We start from the raw sequence: 26216 nt of genomic DNA on the forward strand, positions 1-26216 counted from the left end.
GTAGTTCACATACCTTTAGAAATTTCCTAGAAGCCATGTTCTCTGCACATGTCTTGCTTCCTCACAATGTAAAAAATATTTCACAATGCCTTCTGTCACCGGCAGAATATTTGTTATGGGATAGGCATTGGAAGAAACACTTAAAAACGTTATCAGATTCATATACTGCCGATGCTACTAAGACCAACTTCACAGTTGAACAATTGGCCGGTGAAGGAGACTTTCAAACGCCAGCAGAACAAATGGAAACTGAATAAAGAAGCGCTGCAGGATGTAGCAATCGCAGCAAAAACCTCCTTGCTTCTTATGCAGGATGAGTCAATGCCAACAATGCATTTTTCTACTATAAAACAAGGCATTGAAGAAAACTTTATTTATAAAGTTTGTGGACAGACATAGAGATGCTTTGGAGAAACAAATAGAGAGTACTGAGGCAAGAAAGGAACTCTTATGTAAGCTTGCTTTCAGCAACTCAAATGAGAAATGTAAGGCCATTTTGAAGTCTTTACCCATGGATACAGACCTCACTATAGAGCAAATGCTAGAATGCTGTACACGTCACATGTGCACTGAAAATACAGTGGCCCAAGCAGTTGCTAAGGGTATTGCTGAGGGAGTTTCTGGTGCATATGCAGTCATAACCTCTAAAGAACAAGCTAAATGCTATCACTGTGGAGAGCTAGGACATTATATAAAGGACTGCCTGGAGAGAACACCCCCCCGATACCATCGGAATTATAATCAAAGACCCCAACATCAGCAACGCTATCAATCGCGTCCTTTAAACTCCTTGAGGTGCCCGTTCAACCTTCGGGCACAGAATGCAAATCAAAGGCCACCAAGACCCAATCATGCACATACCCAGGCTGCTCCAGACCCAAAGGAGAAGCCCCAACCCACGGGACAACCCAGATGGGTACCCGCTGGCAACTGGTAACTGCTTTGTCCATTGACTTTAATGATAAGAATGTTCACCATGTTCCTACAGGAAAATATAGACCTAAAGGGAGTTCTTCAGACATTTTAATTGTGGGTGATTCTGTTAATACTTTGAAGGAAATCTTCATTGTTCCGGAAGTGCTGACAGTGCAGCCGGGACAAGACATCCTTGTGCAGGTATACTGCATAGACTTACCATTTTTTCTTTCTAAGGGAACTCCAATAGCTCAGGCATTTTTACTCCCAAAGAATCACAGGGAACAGATTCCTCTCAACCCTGTAGCTATGTGGGCACAAGTCATGAGACCATCCAAGCCTACCATTGAGTGTGGCCTTTCGCACAAAGGAGAGAAGACCCACCTTTGCTCCCTTTCAGGTTGTGATTTTGAATGCATATATTTGCCAATAACCCTTAAAGACTTTGAGGATTTGATCAAGACCAATGCGAGTCTACAGTTTGCTCTGGACAGTTATACAGGTCAAACTTCATCAAACATCCCAGAACACAAGCTTTTCAACCAGAATGAAACTTTTCATTTGATTCCAAAACAAATCCAAAGTAGAAATCTTCTCAAGGCTCTAACTCTATTTACAGATGGCTCAGGGTCATCCCACAAGTCGGTGATTACTTGGAGAGACCCCCAAACACAAGAATGGCAATCTGATGTACAGACAGTAGAAGGATCGCCACAGATCGCAGAATTAGCAGCTCTCATCAGAGCCTTTGAAAAATTTAAAAACGAGCCTTTCAATCTGGTCACAGATTTAGCTTATGTTGCGGGAATAGCTATGAGAGCAGAACATGCTCTTCTCAAAGAGGTATCTAACCCAAAGTTATACCACCTGCTCTCTAAATTAATACAATTGATATCCCACAGAAAACAACCTTATCACATAATGCATGTGAGGTCTCACACGGACCTCCCAGGTGTTGTTGCAGAAGGCAACAGGAAAGCAGATGCATTAGCAATGGCAGCAGAAACTGCTAATGTTCCTAACATCTTTGCTCAGGCAAAGCTGTCACACGCGTTCTTTCATCAAAATGTACCTGCCCTTATGAGAATGTTTAAGCTCTCAAAGGATCAGGCAAAAGCTATCGTGGCTACCTGTCCAAACTGTCAAAACTACCAGATACCATCAATGGGTATGGGAGTCAATCCCCGAGGTCTGAATAGCTGTCAGCTGTGGCAGACAGATGTAACTCACTATGCACCCTTTTGGAAGGTCAAAGTACGTGCATGTTTCGGTCGACATGTTCTCAGGAGCAGTGTTTGCATCATCACATGCAGGAGAAAAGACCATGCACACAATAAAACACTTCCTCCTCGCTTTTGCCACCCTGGGTGTACCAAAGGAGATTAAAACAGATAGTGGGCCAGCTTATACCTCCCACAAGTTGAAGGAGTTCTTCAATGAATGGGGCATAGCACACAAGATGGGCATACCTGTAAACCCCAAAAGAGTCCTCGAGCAACAGAACAGGGACACGAAAATCAGATCTCCAGTGGAGAGACTTTGCAAGGCTCTCTATGTCATCAACTTCCTGAACTGCACAGTGTCAGAGCCTGACCCACCAATACTTCACCACTTTGCGAATACCACACAAGCAAAGCTCACAGAGAAACCACCTGTGCTCGTGAAAGACCCTGAAACACACCAAATTTCAGGGCCTTATCAGTTGATTACCTGGGGAAGAGGTTATGCATGCGTGCTACTACCATCAGGTCTAAGGTGGTACCCAGGAAAATACGTAAAAACCATACTTAGGCACAGCGAACACTACTACAGACGAGGACAAGAACTCTCCTGAGGCAAACACAAGACCACCTCAAAACCAAACCAGCTCAGCCTGGAGACGAAGGCGTCGTCGAACACCCACAAACACAAGAACAGACCGCCCCATTACAAGGCAGCAGACAAAACAGAAAGTTAAATAACAGTCTGCTGTAATAGGCCACAGATAGCCTTAACAAAAAAGTGTTCTCTGAATTATGTGTTATTACCCTGTGTGTTGTATTGTAAAAAGCCTTATTATTCCCTTTCCCTAACCTTAAAACCTCATAACCTTCTACCCGGTCCTCTTCCCATAGTGCAGCTTAGAAATTAAAAGAAAAAGTGGGGGGAGGAGAGGAACACAGAAAAGAACAAGGCAGAAATCTCTCTCATCATAAAGATAACAAATTGTGCTTATATTCCCTATCAGAAGCCCTAATCCTGCCCAAAGATGAAAAATATCTCCGGTGCTGTCCTCACCGCTGCCTGGATGCTCTACACCGTACCGCGTGCCTTCGGCTGGATTAGTCCACAGCCCAGCCATAATGTTTGGGTAACCTCAGCAAAAACATTAAAACAAGACAACATGTGCTTGTCTATGGGAAGCATTGATAATCCACTTTCTACATGTCTAGTAGGAATTCCCTTTATAGCAGACGATTGGCCTTTCCAGAACTCAGAGGTTCTCTGCACCACAGGTAAGAGACCCAATGGGGCTGATGCTTGGGATGAGTGGACAAAAATTCTGCCAGATGCTCGAGAGGAACCCCAAGAATTGGATCTATTGGGATCCTCCAAGGCCACATATTGTGTCAAATTTTACTTGAGGCGTCCGAAAAATGATTGGCCAGAAATTGACCAACACAAAAACACATATCGAAAAGATGTACCACCAGTTAACAAAGCCTATAACCCTCATGATTGGTGCAATTACACAGCTCGTGTAATTTCTGTGTCCTCTCTCCATCCCAAAGTACTACCCAAGGGAATGTTTCTCATCTGTGGTGATAGAGTATGGGCAGGGATCCCCTCCCAACTCCAGGGAGGTCCCTGTACTCTGGGAAAACTTTCTACCCTTACTCCAAATATCACCCTGTTACATAATTGGAAAAAAGAAAGAGAATCAAAACGTGAAAAAAGGTCCTACACTGAATTCGATGAAAATTGTGATCCGAGATTATATGATTGGAACAGACCAAAAAAGATTGCTGTCTCTCTGTTTTTACCCTGGGTAGCTGCAGCTAAAGCCCTCGGTGAAATCAATCACCTTGGGTGCTGGCTCAGTAAACAAGCTAATGCCACATCAGCAGCCTTAAGTGATCTCTTAAAGGAAGAAGAAACCACAAGACAAGCTTCATTCCAAAACCGAGCAGCAATCAACTTCCTGCTGCTTGCCCACGGACATGGATGTGAGGACATGAAGGAATGTGCTGCTTCAACCTCTCTTTGTGTTCGGAGTCCGTCCATGCGAACATCCAGAAACTGAAAGATCTCGTGAAGGACTTGAAAGTAGAAAGAAACCCAGATTGTGTCAATGAACTTTTCGGGCAATAGGGACTAACAGGATGGGCTGCATCTTTAGTTAAGGGATTGTTGTTGATTCTCCTTGTAATTTTTACTGTGTTAGCTATGTTCTTGTGTCTTGTTCACTGTTTCAAAAGAACTCTCGCGAATGCATTTTTTGTAAAACAGAAAGTGGAGTTGTAGTAAACCCCTCAGGTTTAGCCAGGGCCCCTTGGAGAATAGAATGCTGACACAGCGGCAAAGAAGTTTCCTGTCTCCAGGGACATCCACCTTGTACCTTATCCCTATAGCCATGTAAGGCAATATGTTGTTAACCCTACTATTGGTCACTTATGGTCACTCTAACACCTTTGCCATTGGTCAGGATTGGATCCGGGCCAAGGGTATAAAAGCAGCATACTCTACCCCTACTAACTCCGAAGAAGAAGAGCTGAGACCCTTCACGGACCCTCCAATAAAGCCATACTCGTAGAACAGCCAGCGTCTTCTGCTTCTCCTCTCTCTACCGTCTGCTGGAGCCTTAGGCCAAGGGAAAAGCTACCTAGCAAGCAAAGAGCTTGAAATCATAAGAGCTGCCTAATCACTAAGAGCTATATATTCCCTGCTTGCTAGGGCTGTCCCGCGGCCTTGGTCTGAGAGCGAGCTGGCTTCTAGCACCCAGTCCCCTTGGAGACTGAGCTCTGGAGCTGTAACAGCTTGCATAGGATAAGAGCAAGCAAGGCTCATTTAGGTGGAAGCCCTATCAGCCATGGGTTCCTGGAGAAGCGGGATGGTTCTTTCTCATAGGAAAGAGAGAACAGAGCCTTCCACAGTGCTTTGGGGACAGGTGAGACGTGACCCTTGTGAAACCATTACCAGCCAGACTTGTCCTGGCAATATTCCCATGCGAACAATCCCTGTATATATGGAAATTTTGAGGTGAAATCCCAATTCTGGCCAGGGGTGCCCGGAGAAGAAGGAGAGATCTTTTCCATAGGAAGGAAAGCATGGAGCCCCAGTGCTTCAGTAGCAGATGAGGAGAGACCCTCAACATGCCAAGGTCATCTGGACCAGTGTAGGGGACCCTGGGAGGCCAAACCAGCCAGATCTGTTCTGTGTTCCCTTGGTTTTGTGGGGCCCCATAGTGTCACAATGGTGCCTTCGATCAATGAGGTCCAACAGTGACATAATTGTGACTTGTTTCCATGGGGTCCAGCAGTAACACAATGGACCCTTTGGTTTGATGGGGTCCAACAATGTCACAATGGCCCCTAGGTTCCATAAGGCCCCACAGTTTCACGATGGTCCCAATGATTCCATGAGGCCTTGCAGTGTCACAATGGCCTCCATGGTTCCATGTGCCCCACAATGTCACGCGACTCCTCTATTACATGAGGCCTGCAATGTCACAATGGACTTTTGGACCCTGGGGGTTTGCAGTGTCACAATGATCTCCTTTGTCTCCACAGTGTCACAATGGACCATTGATTACAGGAGGCCACTCAGTGTCACTCTGGATCTTTGGTTCCACACATCCCTGCAGGGTCACAATGAACCCTGGGTTCAATGGAGTTCCACAATGTCAAAATGGCCCCTTGGTTCCATGCAGCCCTGCAGTGTCACAATGGTCTCTTTTGGTTTCCCAGTGTCACAATGGACCACTGATGTCATGAGGCCCTGCAATGTCACAATAGACCTTTGTTTCCATGCAGTCCTGCAGTGTCACAAAGGCCTCTTGGTTTCACGAGGCCCCAGAGTATCTCAATGGTCCTCTTGGTTCTGTGGGGACCCCCAGGGCCACAATGGTCTCACTGGTTCCATGCGGCCTCACAGTGTCACAATGCTTTGCTTATTCCATGGATCCTCTTAGTGTCAAAATGGTCTCCATGCTTCCATGAGTCCCCTCAGTGTCACAATGGTCTCCACGACTCCATGGTGCCCTTTAGTGTCACAACGGTCTCCTTGGTTCTATGAGGCTGTGAAGTGTCTTAATGGTGTCTCCATGATTCCATGAGGCCCTGCAATGTCACAATAGACCTTTGGCTCTATTGAATCTTGCAGTGTCACAATGGCCTCTTGGTTCCAAGACACGCCAAAGTGTCACAATGGTCTCCACAGTTCCATGAGGCCCTATGGTGTCACAAATGGATCCTTAGTTTGATGGAGCCTCTCAGTGTGACAATGACCCCTACATTTCATGGAGTCACACAGCATCAGTACAGTCCCCTTGGTTGCATGAGGACCAGCAATGTCACAGTGCTCTCCGTGATTCCATGAGGCCCCACAGTGTCACAATGGCCCCTTGGTCTCACAGGGCCCCACAGTGTCACAATGGTCCCTTGGTCTCACAGGACCCCACAGTGTCACACTCGTTCCTTGGTGTCACAAGGCCCCACAGTGTCACAATCGTCCCTTGGTTCCATGGCCCTGTGCTGCTGCATTCCCCCCTCTCCATCTCAGGCTGCCCTGACAGCTGAGAAATGCTCCTTGGGCCTCGGCCTTGGCCAACAGCCCCTGGGCTCAGCTCCTCTGCCACTCATCACAAACACTGTCTGCTCCAGGCAGTGCTGCTGCCCAACCAGCTCCTGGTTTCTGTAGGACCAGCCCTGGGAACTGTTTTTGTTCCCTCAGTGGCACAACATCCCTGTTCTCACCCATCCAAAGAAAGCTGTTGGTGCCAAGTGTGGCCAGGATGAGCCATTGCTGGGACTGAAGCCCCTCTCTTGGGGCCCTGCAAACAGTGCTCCAAAAGGAGCCCTTGGAGCTCTCCTGGGCCAGCGACTCCCTCTGAGTGGGGCCTCTCCCAGCCGGGAACTCTCCCGTTTGCTGCACTCACTGATCCCGAACAACGACGGAGCCTGGGCCGATCCCCCCACTCCTCCAGGCTCAACCCTTCACCCGCTGGGGAGATGCCAAAGGATCCACAGGGAGCATTGCCTGCCCTCAGGGGAATTTCTCACAGGTGCCTTGCACTGACTCTTTGTGTCTGTGTGCACACAGGAGTGCCTGTGCTGGAGAAATGTGGCAGAAATGCTGCTCTCTGAGGGGTTTGAGTGCCTTGGATTGCTGAGTCAATCATGCCTGTAAGTGAGGTTAAATCACAAGGTCTAAGTCAAATGCTTCTCAGAGTTGTTCTTTTTCTAAGTTACTATGTTTAATATAAGTTATTACTAAGTGAAATATTAATAAATGTTATTCTTCTGTTAAATTGCAAAGTCCTATGTTATAACTTAGGGTAAGTACTGTTAAGTGCTGTTCTTCTGCTATATTGTGAAGTTTAAGGTATCAGTTAAAGTTAAGGTATAAGTTCAGTCCTATTAATTTGACCTTTGTTAAGCTTTTAGCTCGTGTTCCTTTTATCCTTGCCCTCACTGTCTTTGTGTCACACATACAGGGACAGTTCTTGGCTCACTTCTGGCTTGATTGCCTGGATTTGGTTTGGTTTTGTTGTTGCTTTGTTTCCGTGCTGTGCCTGAAGGGTCCAGTCAGGAGCAGAGTGACTCTTGCCAAGGAACTTTGTGCTGCTGTCCCGTAATATTAAATCTGGCTTTATCTGATCTCTTGCTGCAGATTTTTTCAGCGTTCTCAAGGCCTCGTTGGTAGCAGGGTGAAGGAGCCCTGGCCCAGGCTCTGGCCCTGGGGACACAGGGACGCTGCCGGAGAGTCCCAGTCCCCCTGTGCCACCCCCAGGGCCCAGCCCCCCGTCCCCGTGTCAGGCTCTGGGGTCGATCTCGTGGAACATCCTCTGGGGGAGGCTGCGGGGCCAGGGGCGGGGGGACCTGGGATGACAGGGGACCCCACTGTGCACGAGCAGGGTTGGACTGCTCTGGGGGGAATTGTGAGGGGGGCTGGGGCAGAGTGACCTCCCCAGTGACCTCACACAGCCTCCTGTGATGTCACACACCCCTCTGTGATGTCACATAGACTTCCTGTGGTGTCACACAGCCCCTGTAATGTCACACAGACTCTGTGATGTCACACAGCTATCTCTGTGATATCATACTACCCCTGTGACATCACAATGCCCGCCTTGATGTCACATGGACATCTCTGCCATGTCACACTGCCCCTGTGATGTCACAAAGCCTCCTGAGATGACGCAAAACATGTGATACCACAGATCCAACTCTATGATGTCACCCTGTGATGTCATACAGCAGTGTTGTGATGTCACAGAAGACTGCTATGTCACAAAGTTATCCTGTGATGTCACAGTCTGTTCTGTGATGTCACAGCCTGCTCTATGATATTACACCGCCACCTGGTGATGTTACAACCCACTCTTTGATGCCACAGAGCCACACTCTATGATGGCACAGTCTGCTCTATGGCATTACACCCTACTCTGTGACATCACAGCCAGCTCTGTGATCTCATAGAACACTCAAGAACTCAGTTACATTGAAACACTGAAGTTTCTTGGACTTTGAAGAGATCGCTGTCAGGGACACAACTGAGAAAGTGTCCCCAGGTTCCAGTCAGAGCAGAACACTGCAGTCAGTGATGGAAGCTGGGGACAAGCAAGGCAAAGGTGTCTCTGATACTGAGCACACCTGGATGTGTTTCATGAATGCATAGGGCCAAGGCCTGAGCCCCAGCCCCTGGCCTGGCAGATGCTGTTCCTCCCTCCTTGCTCAGGACTCTTCCTGGTGTGGGCACTGGCATGTGGGGATGTGCAATGGCAAGGGCGGGAGCATGGGGCGGCCCCTGCCAGGCTGCTGAGCAGGGACAAGGAGGCAATGAGGCCCCAGCCCTGCAAGGGTCACTTGTCCCTTCATGGCCTCAGGCCCAGGGCCAGCAGCCATGGCCAAAATGTTGCCCAAAGTTGGCTCTGGCAGGGCTGTCTTGCAGCTGCTGCCCATCCCTGTGCCCTGTGCAGCCCAGGCTGTCCCACCGTGTCCCTGCCCTGCGCCTCTGTCCCTGCAGGCTGTCGGCATCCCCCGGCTGCCCCACCTGGCTGGGCCCTTCCTTTGCTGACAGCTCTGCCTCCTGCCTGCCTCTGCCTGCCCACACAAAGCCTTAGGCTGCTCCAAGCTCCTGCTGGGGACCTGCTGCACCACAGCCCTGCCCTGGCAGGGAAATTCCTTTCTCTTTGCTTCCAGTCTGGGCCTCCCCAACTTGGCAATAATTCTTCTTTTCTCCAGCTGTTCCCTACTATGTCAAAAGGATCCACCATCTCTGAAACCACCCTTCAGTCCCTCCCAGGGCTCTCCTCTGCTCTCTTCAGTCTCCACCCCACTGAGCACAGAGCTCCTGTGTCCCTATACAGTGGTCAAATGCCTGATGCCAAGAGCACCTGGAAAAGAGGGACAGTTCTTTTCTACAGGAAGGAAACCACAGAACCCCAGGATTTTGAAGGCAGATGAGAAGCAGTCACCAGAGGCCAAGGCCAGCCAGACCTGTCTGTCCTTGCAGCTTTTGTCTGAAAGCAGCCTTTGGATATATGGGGAGTTTTGGGGGTGGAATTCCATTTCAGCCATGGGTTCCTGGACTGGAATGAGAGTTCTCTATAGGAAGGATAGGGTGGAGTCCCAGTGTTTCAAAGGCTGATTAGAGGCAGCCCCAAGGAGGCCAAGGCCAGCCAGATCTGCTGTCAGGGAAGAATCCTTGGAGAGATAGAAACTGTGAGCCCAAACCCCACTTTTGTCAATGGACATCAGGACGAGCAGGACAGTTCTTTTCCACAGGAAGGAAAGTAAAGAGCCCCAGTGTTTCAAAGGCAGATGAGAGCTGGCCCTCAGGAAGTCAAAGGAACCTGGACAGCCCTGGAAGCTTTTGTCTGGGAGCTATCCTTGGATATAAGGAATTTTGAAGGTGGATTCTCAATTTTGGCCATGGATGCCTGGACTTTAAAGATGTTCATTTCCATGGGAAGAAAAGCACAGGTTTCCAGTGTTTTGAAGGCAGATGAGAAGTGGCTCCCAAGAGGCCAAGGCCAGCCAGAGCTGTCTGTCCTGGCAAGTTTCATATGGGAACATAATCAAATTTGGAGGAGGAATCCCAATTTTGGCCATGAACCTCCTCCCATTTCAAAGGAGAAGGACGATTCTTTCCCACAGGAAGGAAAGCACAGAACTCCAGGGGCAGATGAGAAGTGACCCTCAACATGCCAAGGTCATCTGGGCCAGTCAGGCAGCCCCCAGGAGGCCCAGCCAACCAGACATGCTTCATGTTCTTGGATCCTTGGGGCCCTGCAGCATCACAATTGCCCCTTGATTCCATGAGGCCCTGTCAAATCACAACAGATCTTTGTTTCCATGAGGCCCAGTGATGTAACAATGGTCTCCTTGGCTCCACATTGGCACAATGGCCCCTTGCTTCCATGAGGCCTTGCAGGGTCAAATTGGTTTCCTTGTTTCCATGGGACTGTGCAATGCCACAATGGCCCATTGGTTCCATGAGGCCTCAGAGTCTCAAATTGGCCCCTTGGTTCTACTGGGTTCCTCAGGGTCACAATGGCCCCTTCGGTCCACCAGGCCTGGATGTGTTACAACGGCCCCTTGCTTCCATGGGTACCCACAGTGTTACAATGGCCCCTTGCTTCCATGAGACCTTGCAGCGTCACAGCGGTTGCCTTGGTTGTATGAGACCTGTGGTGACACAATGACCCCTTGGTTCCAGTGGGTCCTGAAGTGTCATAATGGTCTCAATGTTTCAATGAGGCCCCACAATGTGACAATGGACTTTTGATTCCATGAGCTTTTATACTGCCAGCAACAGTCTCCTTGGTTCCATGGTGTCACACTGGACCCTTGGTTCCATGAGGACTCACAATGTCAGAAAGGTCTCCTTGGTTCCATGAGGCCCTGCAGAGCCTCTTGATTCCACGAGGCCTAAAAGTGTCAGAATGGCCTCCAGAATTCCATGAGGTCTCACAGTGTCACCATGGACATTTGGTTCCATGGGGTCCAGCGCTGTTCCATGAATCCTTAGTTTCATGGGGCCCCGTAGTGTCACAATGGACTCCTTTGTTCCATGGTGTCACACAGTGTGACAACTGCCCCTTGGCCTGCCAACACTCCATAGTGTCACAATGGTTCCTTGCTTCCATGAGGCCTTGTATGGTCACAATGCCCCCTTGTTTCAGTGTTTTGGTGTCACAATGGTCTCCATGATTCCATAAGGCCTTGCAGTATCACAACAGAGCATTGGTTTCACTGAGCCCCACAGTGTCACTGTGGTCCCCTTGGCTCCACAAGGCCCTGAAGTGCAACGATGGCCATTTGGTTCTACAAGGCCTCAAGGTGTAAAAATGGCCTTCATGGTTCCATGAGGCCCTGCTGTGTCACAATGGACCTTTGGTTCCACTGGATGCTTCATCCCATGGAGGCCCACAGTGTTTACTGTAGTCCCCTTGGTTCCATGAGGCCCTCCCATGCTCTAATGGCCTCTTGGTTCCAGTGGGTCCCAAAGTGTCAGAATAGTCTCCATTGTTCCATGAGGCCACACAAAGTCACTGTGCTCCCCTTGGTTCCACAGGGCCCCACAGTGTGACAATGGACTCTTGGTTCCATGAGGTTCCTCAGTCTCAATGGTCTCCTTGGATCCACAGTGTCACAGTGGCCCCTTGGCTCCACGTGGCCATGCTGTGCCACAATGGCTCATGGTCCCATGAGGCCACACAGTTTAACAAGGGACCCTTGGTTCCATGAGGCCTTGCTGGTCAAAATGGTCACCAAGAGGTTTCTCAGTGTCACAATGTTCTCCTTGGATCTGCAATATCACAATGGACCATTGGTTCAATGTAGCTCCAATGTGCCAAAATGGATTTTGGTTCCATGGGATTCTACTGTGTCACAATGGACCCTTTGTTCCATGAGTTTGCACAGTGTCACAGCTGACTCCTTGGTTCTGTGAGGCCTCGCCATCACCAAATATCCAAAATACCAGAATAAGTATTAACACTAATTTGCTATTTAAGTGGGTATCATTTATTCAGCCCTGAGGTCTAGTGAGGGATAACTCCTAACCTTATGTGGACATGTAATTCTACCAGTACCACTAAATGTGTATTACAGTTTACCCATTACTATAAAACCCACCCCAAGTTCCCAGGTTCAGTCGTTTTTTCTATCACTGCAATCTTGAGCCAGATGTCTTCTCTTCCAAACATCCGTGCTGGGAAAGTAGCTGCTGAATGCCTTGTTCCTGTGCTAAAAGTTCACAGAGACAGTAAAAATTGAATTAACCCTTTCGGTATCAGCCCCAGGCTCTGTGTGGGCAGGCAGAGGCAGGCAGGAGGCAGAGCTGTCAGCAAAGGAAGGGCCCAGCCAGGTGGGGCAGCCGGGGGATGCCGACAGCCTGCAGGGACAGAGGCGCAGGGCAGGGACACGGTGGGACAACCTGGGCTGCACAGGGCACAGGGATGGGCAGCAGCTGCAAGACAGCCCTGCCAGAGCCAACTTTGGGCAACATTTTGGCCATGGCTGCTGGCCCTGGGCCTGAGGCCATGAAGGGACAAGTGACCCTTGCAGGGCTGGGGCCTCATTGCCTCCTTGTCCCTGCTCAGCAGCCTGGCAGGGGCCGCCCCATGCTCCTGCCCTTGCCATTGCACATCCCCACATGCCAGTGCCCATCCCAGGAAGAGTCCTGAGCAATGAGGGAGGGACAGGATCTGCCAGGCCAGGGGCTGGGGTTTAGGCAGATCCTGTCCCTGAGCCCTGAGTGGTTCAGGAATGCCCTTTGCATTCCTGAACCACTTCCAGGTTTGTTCAGCACCAGAGACACCTTTGCCTTGCTTGTCCCCAGCTGTCATCACTGCCTCCAGTGTTCTGCTCTGACTGGAACCTGGGGACACTTTCTCAGTTGTGCCCCTGACAGGGATCTCTTTCAAACAAGACACTTCACTGTTTCAGTGTAATTGAGTTCTTGAGGGTTTTTTAACATCACTGAGGGGATTGTGACATCACAGAGCTGGCTGTAATGTCACAGAGGAGGGTGTGAGGCCATAGAGCAAACCCTGCCGTCATAGAGTGTGGATCTGTGGCACCAGAAAGTGGGTTGTGACATCACCAGGTGGCTGTGTAAAATCACAGAGCAGGCTGTGACATCACAGAACAGATTGTGACACCATATGCTGACTTTGTGACATCACCGTCTTCTGTGACATCACAACACTGCTGTATGACATCACAGATGACATCATAGACTTGGATCTGTGACATCACATGGGGGTGTGTGACATCACAGAGCAGCTGTGTGAGGTCACTGATGAGGCCACTCTGCCCCGCCCCCCCTCACAGTTCCCCTCCCAGAGCAGTCCAACCCTGCTCGTGCACAGTGGGGTCCCCTGTCCCCCCTGGTCCTCCCACCCCTAGCACCGCAGCCTCCCCCAGAGGATAGTCCATGACATCGACACCAGAGCCTGACTTTTGGACGGGTCCAGGGCCCTGGGGTTGGCAGGACAGGGACCGCCAGGCAGCGTCCCCATGTCCCCCAGGGCCAGAGCCTGGGCCAGGGCTCCTTCACTCTGTTACGAATGACGGCTTGAGAGCGCTGGAAACATCCCCAGTGAGGCATCAGCAAAAACCAGATTGAATATTAAGGGACAGCAGCACAAAGTTCCTTGGCAAGAGTCACTCTGCTCCTCACTGGACACTTCAGGCACACCAAGGAAACAAAGCAACAACAAAACCAAATCAAACTTAGGCAATCAAACCAGAAATGAACTGAGAACTGTCCCTGTGTGTGTGTGTGACACAAGGACATTGAGGGCAATGATAAAAGGAACATGAGCTAAAAGCTTAACAGAGCTCAAACTTAATGGGACTTAACTTATAACTTAACCTTAATTTCTACCTTCAACTTCTCAATTTAGCAAAAGAAAAACACTTAATAGTATTTAACCTAACTTATAACCTATGACTTTTCAATTTAACATAGGAATAACATTTTAACAGCATCTAGCTCACCTTATAACTTTAATTAAACTTTGCAGCTTAGCAAAAGAACTACTGTCAGAAGCATTCAATTTAGCTTAGACCTTGTGACTTAACCTCACTTAACCTCAAACCTCAAAAGGGACCATTGTGACACTGTGGGGCCCTGTGAGACCTAGGGGTCATTGTGACACTGTGGGGCCCTGTGAGACCAAGGGACCATTGTGACACTGTGGGGCCTTGTGACACCAAGGGACCATTGTGACATTGTGGGGCCCTGTGAGACCAAGGGACCATTGTGTCACTGTGGGGCCCTGTGAGACCAATGGACGATTGTGACACTACGGGGTCTGTGAGACCAAGGGACCATTGTGACACTGTGGGGCCTCATGAAATCATGGAGAGCACTGTGACATGGACCTCATGGAACCAAGGGGACCGTACTGATGCTGTGTGGTTCCATGGAATGCAGGGATCATTGTGACACTGAGAGGCTGCATCAAACCAAGGGTCCATTGTGACACTACGGAGCCTCATGGAGCCAAAGATCTATTTTTACATTGCAAGGCCTCCTGGAGCCATAGACAGGCCATTAAGATACTTCATAGCCTCACAGAACAACCAAGAGGCCTTTGTGACACTGCAGGGCTGTGAGGAACCAAAGCTCCAGGGTGAAACAGAGGGGCCTTCTGTCATCAATGGTCCATTGTGACACTGCAAACCCCCAGGGTCCAAAGGTCCATTGTGACATTGCAGGGCTCATGGAACAGAGCAGTCACGTGACATCATGGGGCCTGGGGAACCATAGAGACCACTGTGCCACTGCAAGGCCTCATGGAATCATTTGAGACTATTGTGACACTTTGGGGCCCTCTGGAACATAGGAGCTATTGAGACACTCTGGGACCCCATTGAACCAAGGGTCCATTGTGACACTATGGGTCCCCATAAAACCAAGGGAACACAGAATAGGTCTGTCTGGTTTGGCCTCCCATGGACTGCCTGACTGGTCCAGCTTACCTTGGCATGTTAAGGGTCTCTTCTCATCTGCTCCTGAAACACTGAGGCTCCATGCTTTCCCTCCTATGGAAATGAACTGTCCTTCTTGTCCAGGTGCCCATGACCAGAACTGGGACTTCATCTCCAACCTTCCCTATTGTGACAAACTGGAGGAGATTTTTGTCTGGAAACATTTAGTGTGTGGGGGAGGAAGGGGCAGGTCCAGCCTTGCCCTGCCCTGTAAGCACTGCCCTGCCCTGGAGCCCCAATCCCCCCAGAGCCTCTATCCCAGCCCAACAGTGTCTGCCAGTCCCTGGCACAGCACAGGCAATGCTCCACAGCCACCTCTGGAGCCCCCAACCCAGCTCCTTAGTGACCAAATGACCCACAGTCCCACATGGGGGAGGGATACAGGAAGACCAAGGGGTATTTAAAGCTGACGACAAGGCAAGCACACATTTTGACCCTACCTACTCCTGGAATTTCCTTTTAAACACCACTGGAATCCGGGAGTTGATAGCTGTGTATGTGCTTCTCTGTATCTTTTTTGTCTTTCTCTCTTTCTGTGTCTTCTTATTCTCTCCTCTTCCAAATTTCGAGTAACTTAAATTTAAACAAGCTAAGAATTTGTGAAGTTGAATGGGCCAAGCTAATGTGAAATATATTTTTGACTGATTGAATGTTGTGTTAAACCATTTGCCAAGCTTCTCTAATTTTCTAAAATTGACAGTAAAGGCTGTTTGGTTGTTTTCAGCTCTTGAGAACCACTTGTTGGTATTTCTCCAGTGCATCCAACTCAAAGAACACAAACAATTGTATTTCCTTTTAAATGTCTCATTAAGAGAAATTTTTGGGAATGGGTGTCAGGGCTTATCTCTCCTGCCTGGCACAGCCCATGCAGGGCTTTCCCAGCCACATTCCACACTCCATTGCCCAGCTAGAGCCGCTTCTGCCTCTGAGTTGTGCTGCCCCAGCCCCAGGGACGCTCTCCTTGTCTGCCCATTCCCCCACGGTCTCTGGGCAGGGATGGCCTCAGTGGGGGCTGCTGACATCCTCAGCAACTTGGAGGCTGCTGCTGAATTTTCCTGCTCCAGGGGCTTGTTCAGTCTTCAGCTCTTCAGTGCAGGAATTCAGTGTCCAGGGTTCATTAACATTCAGAACACCTTAACAAGCCAAGCGTCTGGGAATAATTTAAGTGTTCAAATATTTTGTGGTAATTAGACAGATTTCAAAACTGTATTCAAACTGAATATATTTTTTTTTTAAAAAGACAATGAGAAGAGATTTCTTAGGTCCTGTTTAGGTGTTTTTTCCCTGTTAAATTGATATGTGCAATCACCAATTGACACTGAATCCAAGTACCTCCTCATGCAGTTTGAATAGATATGAAAATCAAGACCCTTCATGGCTGACAATCAGACTCTGTCCCTACCCCCATCCCACCATTTCCCCCATCCAAGCCCTGGCACTCAGAGCAGCCTTGTGCAAATCTGAGCTCCCTCCAGCCCAGGCTGCACCTCCAGCTTTCAGCTCCTTGGCTCCAACTCCCACCTGCTTTCCTTGGAGAAGGACCTGCCCGAGACACAGAGGGATGTTCATTTCTTATCAGCCACAAAGCCAAGGGGAGGCACAGCTCCATCAAATGCGAAAGTCATTCTTCTCCCTGGCTCTTCCCTGCCCCTGATCCCCACAGTCTGTCCTGTTTCCTTCATCCCTGCATTGCCAGGGACTTTCTGGGACAAGGGAGCTCTGCTCTGGCTATGGAGGGAGGTCCAAGTGCAGCCCTGGAGTGGGAACCAGAACTCATCAGGTTTGTGTCTTTGGAAGTCAGGGACTGGTGAGACTCAGAGACACAGAAATGTTTCTCTTCATGGCACACATAAAAAATGTGAACATGATAAAATTTAAGAAACATCTAAATCCTTCCCCCTTCTCCTTGTGACATCCCAGGAACATCTGACATTTCCATTTTCCACAAGGGATTGCCATAGAGGAAAGATTTTAGACAAAGACATTTTAGATGTAGTTTTATGTCACTCATGCTCCAGTCTGAAACAGGGCCCAGCATGGTGCTGGGATCATCAGAGAGCTGAGGTGTGTGCTGGAATTCAATCTCCTCCCCATCCCACAGCAGCCCTGCATTTCCCTCCTGCAGCCTTGGTCTCCAGCACAGCCATGGAGGCTCTTTGGGCTCAGGACTGTTGCTGCAGCCCCCAGGGGCAGCTGAGATCTGCCTTTGGCACAGTCAGGCCTGGCCAGGGCAGGCCATGCTCAGCAATTGCTTGTGTGAGCCTGGCCTTGCTGTCAGCCCCGGCAGAGGCTTCGTGGCCCCTTTGTGGCCCTGTGCTGGCCCAGCCATGGTGGCCCAGCCCCTGTGCAGGCCCAGCCCAGGCCAGGAGCATTGCGGCTGGGAACGGCCCCTGTGCTGTGGTGCCCACAGCAGCCTTGGTGCTCTGTGCCCCATGGCCTCCCTTCTGGGCAGCCTGTGCCAGCTCCTGCAGAGCCCGTGGCACCTGTGGGGCTGCACAGACAGCCCTGCCCCGGGCTCTGCAGGCCTCTGGGCGAGCAGAGAGGCCAACCTAGGCTGGCCATGGCTGGGAACTGGCCCTGAGCCCCGCAGGAGGATGGAGCTGGGCCACAACCAAACTCAGCCCAGGCCAAAGCTGGGCTCAGCAGCCAGGCCTGCAAAGGGCTGGAGACAGAGACTGGTGCTGACAAATGTGTGGGCCCCCTCCCTGCTCTGTCCATGCCACACAGGGTAGAGAGCAGCCTCTTCTCTAGGCCACATGCCTGTTTGCAATGCCTTGCACAGGCGCTGGCCCTGCCCCACAAGGCCTGGCCTGAGTCCTGCCCCTGCACACTCATCCAGGCTGAGATGGACACTGATGGTTTCTGGGCCAGGCTCTCTGAGCCCAGCCCAGCTCCCTGCAAGCTCTGCCAGCTGCCCTGAGCTCTGGGCAGCACCAAGGGCCTCTCCCCAGCCCAGCCCAGCCGCCTCTGGCCCCACAGCTCTGCTCAGGCCAGGCTGCTCTGGGCACTGGCCCCACGGCCTCAGCCCCTGGCAAGGGCACAGCAGCAGCTGCAGCTGCCACAGGACTCAGCCCCAGCCATGGGGGAAGGTGCTGGGCCAAGGCCAAAGGAGGCTCCCTGGCTGCCCTGCTCCCCTCGGGCTGAGGTGCTGAGAGCTCTGCAGCCCCTGCTGCCATCCCATCTGCTCAGGGCAGCACAAGAGCCGCAGCCTTGGGGCCCTCAAGAGCTGCTCCTGCTCCAGGCCCAGGGCCCATGCCAAAGCTGTGCCCATTTCTGTTCATTGATGCTCTGATGGGGATGGATCCTCCGCCACTTGGAGGCTGCTGATGAATTTACTTACTCCAGAGGTTTTTTCTTTCTGGATCTCTTCATTTAGTTCAGGAATTCAGTGAGAAAAGCTCATAAATATTAGTGCAAAAACACCCAAACAAGAAAAGCCCCTGGGAATAATTCTAAGCTTCTTCTAAGCTTCTTCTGTGGTTAATTAGACAGATTTCTGATGTTTAATGAAAGTGAATATACTACATTAAAAAAAATGAATAAGCAATTGGTTTGTCCTGTTTTCTTTTCTGGTTTATAGACTGATACAAGCAATGTAAAATTGATGTTTATCCTCTGAACCTTCTAATGCAGCCTGAATAAATATGAAAATCAAGACCCTTCATAGCTAAAAATCAATCAGACTTTTTCCCTACCCCCTCCCCACCAGTTCCCTCAACCATCCCCTGGAACTCAGAGCAGCTGATAAATGCAGTCACATCCAGAGGTGTCCCCAGGGCTCAGGATTGGGGCCAGGTCAGTTAAATCTCTTTATTGCTGATCTGGACGAGGCCATTGAGGGCACCCTCAGTCTGTTGCCAGGTGAGCCCAAGCTGGGTGGCAGTGTGGCTGTGCTGGAGGGCAGGAAGCTCTGCAGAGGGATCTGGCCAGGCTGGAGCCATGGGCTCAGGACAATTGGATGAGGTTCACCAAGGCCAAGGGCAAGGTCCTACCCTGGGCTCACAACCACCCCAAATCCCTGGCTGTGCCCTGCCCCTGATCCCCACAGCCTGTCCTGTTTCCTTCATCCCTGCATTGCCAGGGACTCTCTGGGACACGGGAGCTCTGCTCTGGCTATGGAGGGAGGAGCAACTCATCAGTTTTGTATCCTTTGGGGGTCAGAAACTGGTGAGACTCAGAGGCACAGGAAGTTTCTTTTCATGGCCCACAGACCATAGTTGAACAGGACACAATTTATTAACAATCACACTCTTCCCTGAGCTATGTCCAAAGTCCCAGCATCATCTAATGAGTTGGACATCCACAAGTGATTTCCATACTAAAATGAATTTCAGAGAAACGTGGTTCTGTGATAGATATAAACACAATTAAGTTCTTGTATCATCATACTTGTCCTGGTGTGGGAGCAAAAGTGCTCAGAACAATTCCTGATTTGCAAATCTGTCAGTGATGGATGGAGAAGGGGGTCAGGCTGCTTTTGGTGGTGAGGAAATGCTGAAACCAGCCTGACTCATTTAATCTCCTCCTGTCCTGGCTGGTCTACCCTCTTTCTCCTTCCACCAATTGGCTTTTCTCTCCCACCAGGCCCCCCGGTGAAGAGCCTGGCTCTGTATTCTCCATCCCCTCCTCGCTGGCACTGCCAGGCTGGGATGAGGAGCCCCTCAGCCTTCCCTGCTCCAGGCTGGACAAGCCCAGCTCCCTCAGCCTCTGCTCACAGCCCAAGGGCTCCAGCCCCACCTTGGAGGCCCTTCCCAGACCCTGCTCCAGCTGCCAGACATCTTTCCTGCCCTGGGGAACCCAACCCAGGCCACAGTGACCTGGATAATCCCCATCCTTGATGTCCTGGTCACACAGCCCTGGCCTCTTGTCCCCTGTCAGGCTCTGGGGTGGATCCTGTAGAACATCCTTTGGTGGAGGCTGTGGCTCCTGGTGGGCCGGGGGGATCCCGGGGGACCCTGCTGGGCATGAACAGCATTGGAGTTGTTGGGAGAAACTGTGAGGGGGAGCTGGGGCAGAGTGACCAACCCAGTGACCTGACACAGCCCTGCTGGGATGTCACACAGCCCCTCTGGGATGTCACAACCAACTCTGTTATGTCAGTCTGCTCTGGAATGTCAGATACCTGCCCTGTGATGTCACAGAGGCAGTCTATAATGGCTTTTTGATGACCTCACATAACCCACTCTGTGATGTCACAGCCCATTCTTTGACCTCATGTTAGCAGATGAGAAATTGTCTCCACCAGGTGAGCTGACACCTGGGGCTTGTTCTCCACAACCCCAGGCCTGTGGAAACCACACAATGCCCATTGTGTGGGAAGGGAACTGGAAATTCACCATCCTGAGTGTCCTGCCAGCTCAGCCAGGCCCACTGGAACATTGGGATTAATGAGCACCAGTGTTGCCTTCTGAATCAAGGCAGGCGACCTAGTTCTGAGGTACAGCTTGACAGCCCACTCTCCAGGGCCGTTCGGGCCAATGACATACGCAGACACCAATGTGATGGACGGTCAAAAGGCGTTTATTACTTCTTCTCATGGGGTCTTATAGTCTTAGGGGTCTCTACGTCAAAAAGGGGTTTGTCCTTCTTATCTATGGTTAGTAGGGAATGGAAAAGTACTGAGCGAGGAGTGGAAAGTTGCTGACTTTACTGTTAGTGGGGCCACATTCCTATTGTTAGTTTCTTATCTATGAGTAACTGAGGGTCTTATCTACGGGAAACAGAGGGTCCTGGCTTTCCGTGACATCGCGAGTTTCTTCCGCAGCGCCTCTCCCTGACTACCACATCTCCCCCCTCCCCTTTTCACAAATGAATGAGGTAGTCATATACATATGTACTGAAATGAGGTATAAGGTTGTAACTTGACAAGGGAAAGGGGGTTTGGGAAACCTGAGTAAGCTTTTGCCAGACAAGTTTGGAAAATCTTGTGACTGGCAGTGTTCCTTGGTTGAATTCTCTGGTTAAATTCACAGCAACTGTCGTCGCCCTATGAACAGGATGTTGGTCCGTTCCAGGCGGCTCTGAACGAACGAGACCAGCTTGTTCAGCAGGCATGGTCCGAAGGTGACTGTTAGAAACAGCATCGCCAATGGACCTATCAGGGCAGAAATCAGAGTGGTTAGCCAAGGTGATTGATTGAACCAGGACTCGTACCAGCCCTGTTGGGCTTCCCTGTCTTTCTGCCTCTGAGCCAGTCTGTTCCGGAGTTCTGCCATAGAGCCTCTCACGACTCCTGTGTGGTCTGCATAGAAACCCTTTCAAGGTGGCACACAGGCCCCCTTGCTGCATAAACAGGAGGTCCAGGCCTCGCCTGTTCTGCAAGACCTCTTCTGAGAGTGAGGAGACCGACTTCTCTAGAAAGGAGATGGACGTCTCGATCCTTTGCAGGTCCTCGTCAATCGTTGCCTGCAGCTGTGACAGTCCTTGGTGCTGGGTCGCTAGGGCTGAGACACCCGTGGCCATTCCAGCTGCTCCCAGGCCGAGCAGGATTGCGATAGTTATGCCTGTTATTATTTCTCTTTTGTGGATCCGGCTGGGTCCCTCAAGAAGATGGTACATTTCTTCGTCTGAGTGGTACAGGACCCTAGGAACAACAACCTTGGACACAGAAGTCGTTAGAGTCATTGAATTTGGGAAGGAACATACAAGGACTCACTCCGGATCGCTGGCAAACCCACATCCCCAATGTGGATGGGATTACCCACTTATTGTTTTTCCTGTTAGGCTTGACAATTTTGGTGCAGACGTTGCCTCTCCGCCTAGCTAGGGTTGCATTGCCAAAGCATCTGCCTCGGCCTGTGACTTGACTCTGGGTGATTCCTTTGCGAGGGGTATTCCATCTGCATTGGTGAGGGGCTTTGGCTGAGGAATAATTGAAGGGAGTGTTTAGAGCGAATCTTTCGTAAAAGGGGGTTTGACATCATAACAAGGCCAGCAGGATTCGGTTAGGTTAGGGTTGGGTTCATTCAGGGATACAAAGGTAGCTTCTAACATACGAAGGATTGGGTCGGAGTCTGACTCGGTTAAGCGGCTCATCTGAAAGGTTTCTGCTTGACCGGTCGGGACATTGCTGACCCCTGTGGGTAAGGTTTTGGGGTAGGTTACGTTTCTCCCTTTCGGCACGCTTTTAATCGCTTTGTTGGGTCCGACCGCTCGGGGTGCCGACGGCTGGAGCCTGATAATTTGCACATTCACCCTCTCTTTTGACCCTTGAAGGACCGCTGTCCACGTTTTGCCTGTGGCCCAGCTAGGGTGATCTGGCTGCAAGACCGTCATGTTGTAATCAGTGCATGCCCGAAATCTAGGGATTTTATGTTGGTTTCGATGGAAGTTTTCGTGAAAGAAGAAGGGTGTTTTGCAGCCGATGGGTGCCCAGGTGAACTGTAAGAAGTTGTCGGGCTCTTGTGGATCCCACCCAGGCCCCGACGGTCTGGCATCTGTAACTATGGTTTCGCAGCCCCAGTGCCCACAATATCCCCACCCTGGGTGATTGCAGTAGCTTTTCCCAGGGTTTGAAGCTGGGCACCAGTAGGATAGGTACGAGTGTGTGACGTGTGGGGAATAGGGGTTTACCCTTGGCTGTCCTGGAAACTGGTTGGTGATGCGGAGCACGAAGGATAGGGTGTTTGGTATGGTGATTTCTCTGAGTGCTTTGCCACTACTAAGGTGTCGCATGACCCACCTGAAGGGCCGATGGGGGTAGTGGTCTGGGCTGGCTTCCCCTCTGGCGACAAGCCCCAACAGCAAAATCACACAGAAACACCCTTGGTGCTTGGGTCTCACCCGTGCGGGTCTCTCGGGCACTGCCTGACGGCTTGGTGGTCTGTCACTTTCGTCTGGAACCGGGATGTACGCGTCACGAGGACGTCCCACGAGCAGGTCCTGTAAACAAAGACTCGCAATTCTTGTCAGTCCCATTCTGCTTGCTATGAAGGTCCAGTTTAATCGACTTAAGTGGACACCACCTGATTTTGCCGTCCTTTTTGACAGCTGCGTACCCTCGCCCCGTGAGCATCAGCCTCCAGCCCCATTCCCATTCACCTAGCTCGTTTCTAATTACCACCTGTGGGCCCTCTTCTAGCGTTCGAGTGGCCCAGTGTTTTTGGATGGGACTGTTTGTTTCATCTCCCCTAGGGAATTGATTCAGTGCCAGCAAAGCGGTTGCCAGCATACGTGCCTGATCTCCTCGGGGAATGGCATTGGCAAAGCCCTCTGCTTTTGCCAACACTTCTATCTTGGTTTTCAGGGTCTGGTTTGTTCTCTCAACTATGGCCTGTCCGGTACTGTTATATGGGATGCCTTGCACTAGTGTGATGCCCCATTTCGAGGCGAATTCCTGTACTTGTTTGGAGGTGAAATTGGAGCCGTTGTTCATTTTGATCTGCTTGGGGATACCAAGCCAAGCCATGGCTGTCAGCCAGTGCTGAATTGTGGCTTTGGAGTTAGTTTTGGGGTGCTGTGTGGCTATGATCGTTCCGCTATAAGTGCCCACTGTCACTGCAAGCCATGCTCGAGGCTTCAACAGTTCGCACAAGGTGAAGTCCGACTGCCAGATTTCTGAGGGCTTGAGACCTCTTGGGTTGACCCCGCAGGTCCAAAGGGGTGACTTCTGGCAATGAGGGCAGGTGGCTACCACATGTTTTGCGTCCGCCGTCGGGATTCCGCATCTCTTCGCCAGCGCTTTGACTCCGATGTGGAGCGACTTGTGCAGTTGACGAGCTCTTTGCAAGGTCCAAACGCCTTTTGCTGCGGCGTCCGCTTTGTCGTTGCCGATCTGGAAGTAACCTTTGACTGGGTTGTGGCTGTTGATGTGGATGACTGACACGGTGCCCTGTCGCGAGGAGAGTGCTTCTTCCAGCATTAGGGCTGCTGCTGATGTTGACACTCCTGGTCCTGCCATGGCTAGGCAGAGCCTTGCCACGAATATAGAGTCTGTTACGATGTTGAGGTGTTCATCTTGGAAGAGTCCGCACGCCAAAACCACTGCTGCTGCCTCCAGTTGTTGCACTGACAGTGTGGGGTCACACGCTTTGACGCAGTGCCATTGCTCTCCTGCCTGCCACACTGCTGCTGAAGTTGAAGTTGTGGCAGAAGCGTCTGTGAAGACCGTTGGTCCTGACTGCTGGCTGTCCTTGACCTTCGGTGGCATGTCCATGTCGACTACGGTCAGCAACTTAGTCCAGGGTGGCTTGGAGGAGTAGGAGACTTCTCCTCCGAAGCCGGAGAGAGCAAGGGCCAGGTACTCCAATATTGTGGCTGACTCCGTGGTCGGCTGCTTGCGAAACGGAAGGTGGATGCTTGTCGGCTCTGTCCCTAGGTGTTTCAAAGCGAGTCTCCTGCCTTTCATGATGAGGCTGGCGATGCATTTGATTCCTGGGGAGAATGCACGAGAGGGTCTTCCGAGGACCACCCATTGGATCGGCCAGGCCTTTTCAGAAGGTCCTTGAGCTAGTGCTCCCACTCCCCCCTTCGGTGTAAAGTGGATGTACAATTCCAGTGGCATGGCAGGGTTCCACCTGGCAAGTGTGCCAGTGGACATCTGGCTTTCGATGAAGTCGAGGGAGCTCGTTGCTTGCGGCATCAGCTCCTTGGGTTCCCAGGGGTGCTTTCCTTTCAGGAGGTCGTACAGAGGGTCCATGACCTCGGGAGGAATCAGGACGATGTTGCGAAGCCACTGCAGCGATCCCACCAGGCGTTGCACGTCGTGGAGCGTCTCGACGTCTCGGTTAGTCTTCATCTCGGGGGGTGTCACGTAGGAGCTTGTAATTCCTACTCCCAGGAAGGTCACGCAGGGTCCTCTCTTGATCTTTGCGCTCGCGATCTCGAAGCCGTTGGCCTGAAGGGTCTCTGTGATTGTGGTCACCAGGTGATCCACTTGGCTTGTCGATGGTGCTGCGACCAGGATGTCGTCCATGTACTGGATGATGGTTGCGGTGGGATTGGAGTGTCGGACTGGCATCAGTGCTTTGTCCACGGTGATTTGGCATATGGTCGGGCTGTCGACCAGGCCTTGTGGAAGCACTCTCCATTGGAAGCGAAGGTTGGGCCGCTCGCCGTTCCAAAACGCCACGGAAAAGGTGAATCATTCTCTTCCTCAGGGTGCAGGGGTATTGAAAAGAAACTGTCCTTGATATCCAGTACTGCGCACGGCTGCCCTGCGGGGATGGCTGAGTTCGCGGGTAGCAGTGTCTGGACTGGACCCAGGGGTCGGATTGTCCTGTTCACTTCTCTCAGGTCGTGGATGAGACGATAGCCTTGTCCAGACCTTTGGGGATCACAAATACCGGGGTGTTCCATGGGCTGGTGGAGGGTTCTATGTGACCCTTTTGTAGTTCGCGGTTGACCAGTTCCTGCAAGGCTGCCGCTCGAGGCTCTGTCAGGGGGCCCTGCTCAACCCATACAGGGTCTGATGATTTCCAAGTCAATTTGATTGGCAGCGGGGCTGTACGGCAGTGGCCCTCATGATAAATTTGTAATCCGAAATCCGAGCATGGAAAGGACGTCCCTTTTCCCCGGGGCCGGGATGCTTGGAGTGAGGGTGCTGCCAGGGAAAGCTGTGCCAGCTGGGGACAGCTCGCTGAGTTGCTGCCCTTCCCCGGAAGCCTGGGCTAACGTGGTCGCCCTGCCATTCCTGCTTAGATACAGTCCGCCCGCCCCATCAAAAAGCATGCGGCTTATTTGCGTAATATCAAAAGTGAGCAGATCGTTATTGCTAGAAAGGTCGTCCTCTAGAGTGGGTACTACATCTGAGTTGATCCCTATTTCTGAAATCGCTTTTGCTTTTTTTGGGTTAACTGGGGCATATGCCCTTTGTTGGTTCCCCCGCGCTCCGGCAACCCCCCCCGGGAAAGCGTGCATGGAGGCTGCCGGTGCCCGGTCCCCACAGGCTGCTTTTATTTTTCCCCAATCGCTGAGTTTGTGTTGCGATTGTTTCTCGATATTGTTTAAAGCTTTATTCGGTTTCGCTCGAAACCGCATTAATTCTGCTCTCTCGGTTTCCGAGTCCCAGCCGGACTCGGTCAGCTCTTCCGAGCTGTCTGAGCAGCTGTTACTTGACTCTGAGACGGAAGCTGACTGCCGGTACACTTCCGGCGC

General features: G+C 51.1%; 1 pseudogene; it reads left to right on the plus strand.

Moving 5' to 3' along the window:
* The first annotated feature begins 2191 nt into the window (after positions 1-2191).
* LOC134434653 (zinc finger protein 850-like) overlaps positions 2192-26216 on the plus strand; it is a 123871-nt pseudogene continuing 99846 nt past the window's right edge.

Source organism: Melospiza melodia, unplaced genomic scaffold, assembly GCF_035770615.1.
Source record: "Melospiza melodia melodia isolate bMelMel2 unplaced genomic scaffold, bMelMel2.pri scaffold_45, whole genome shotgun sequence".
Lineage (NCBI taxonomy): Eukaryota > Metazoa > Chordata > Aves > Passeriformes > Passerellidae > Melospiza > Melospiza melodia.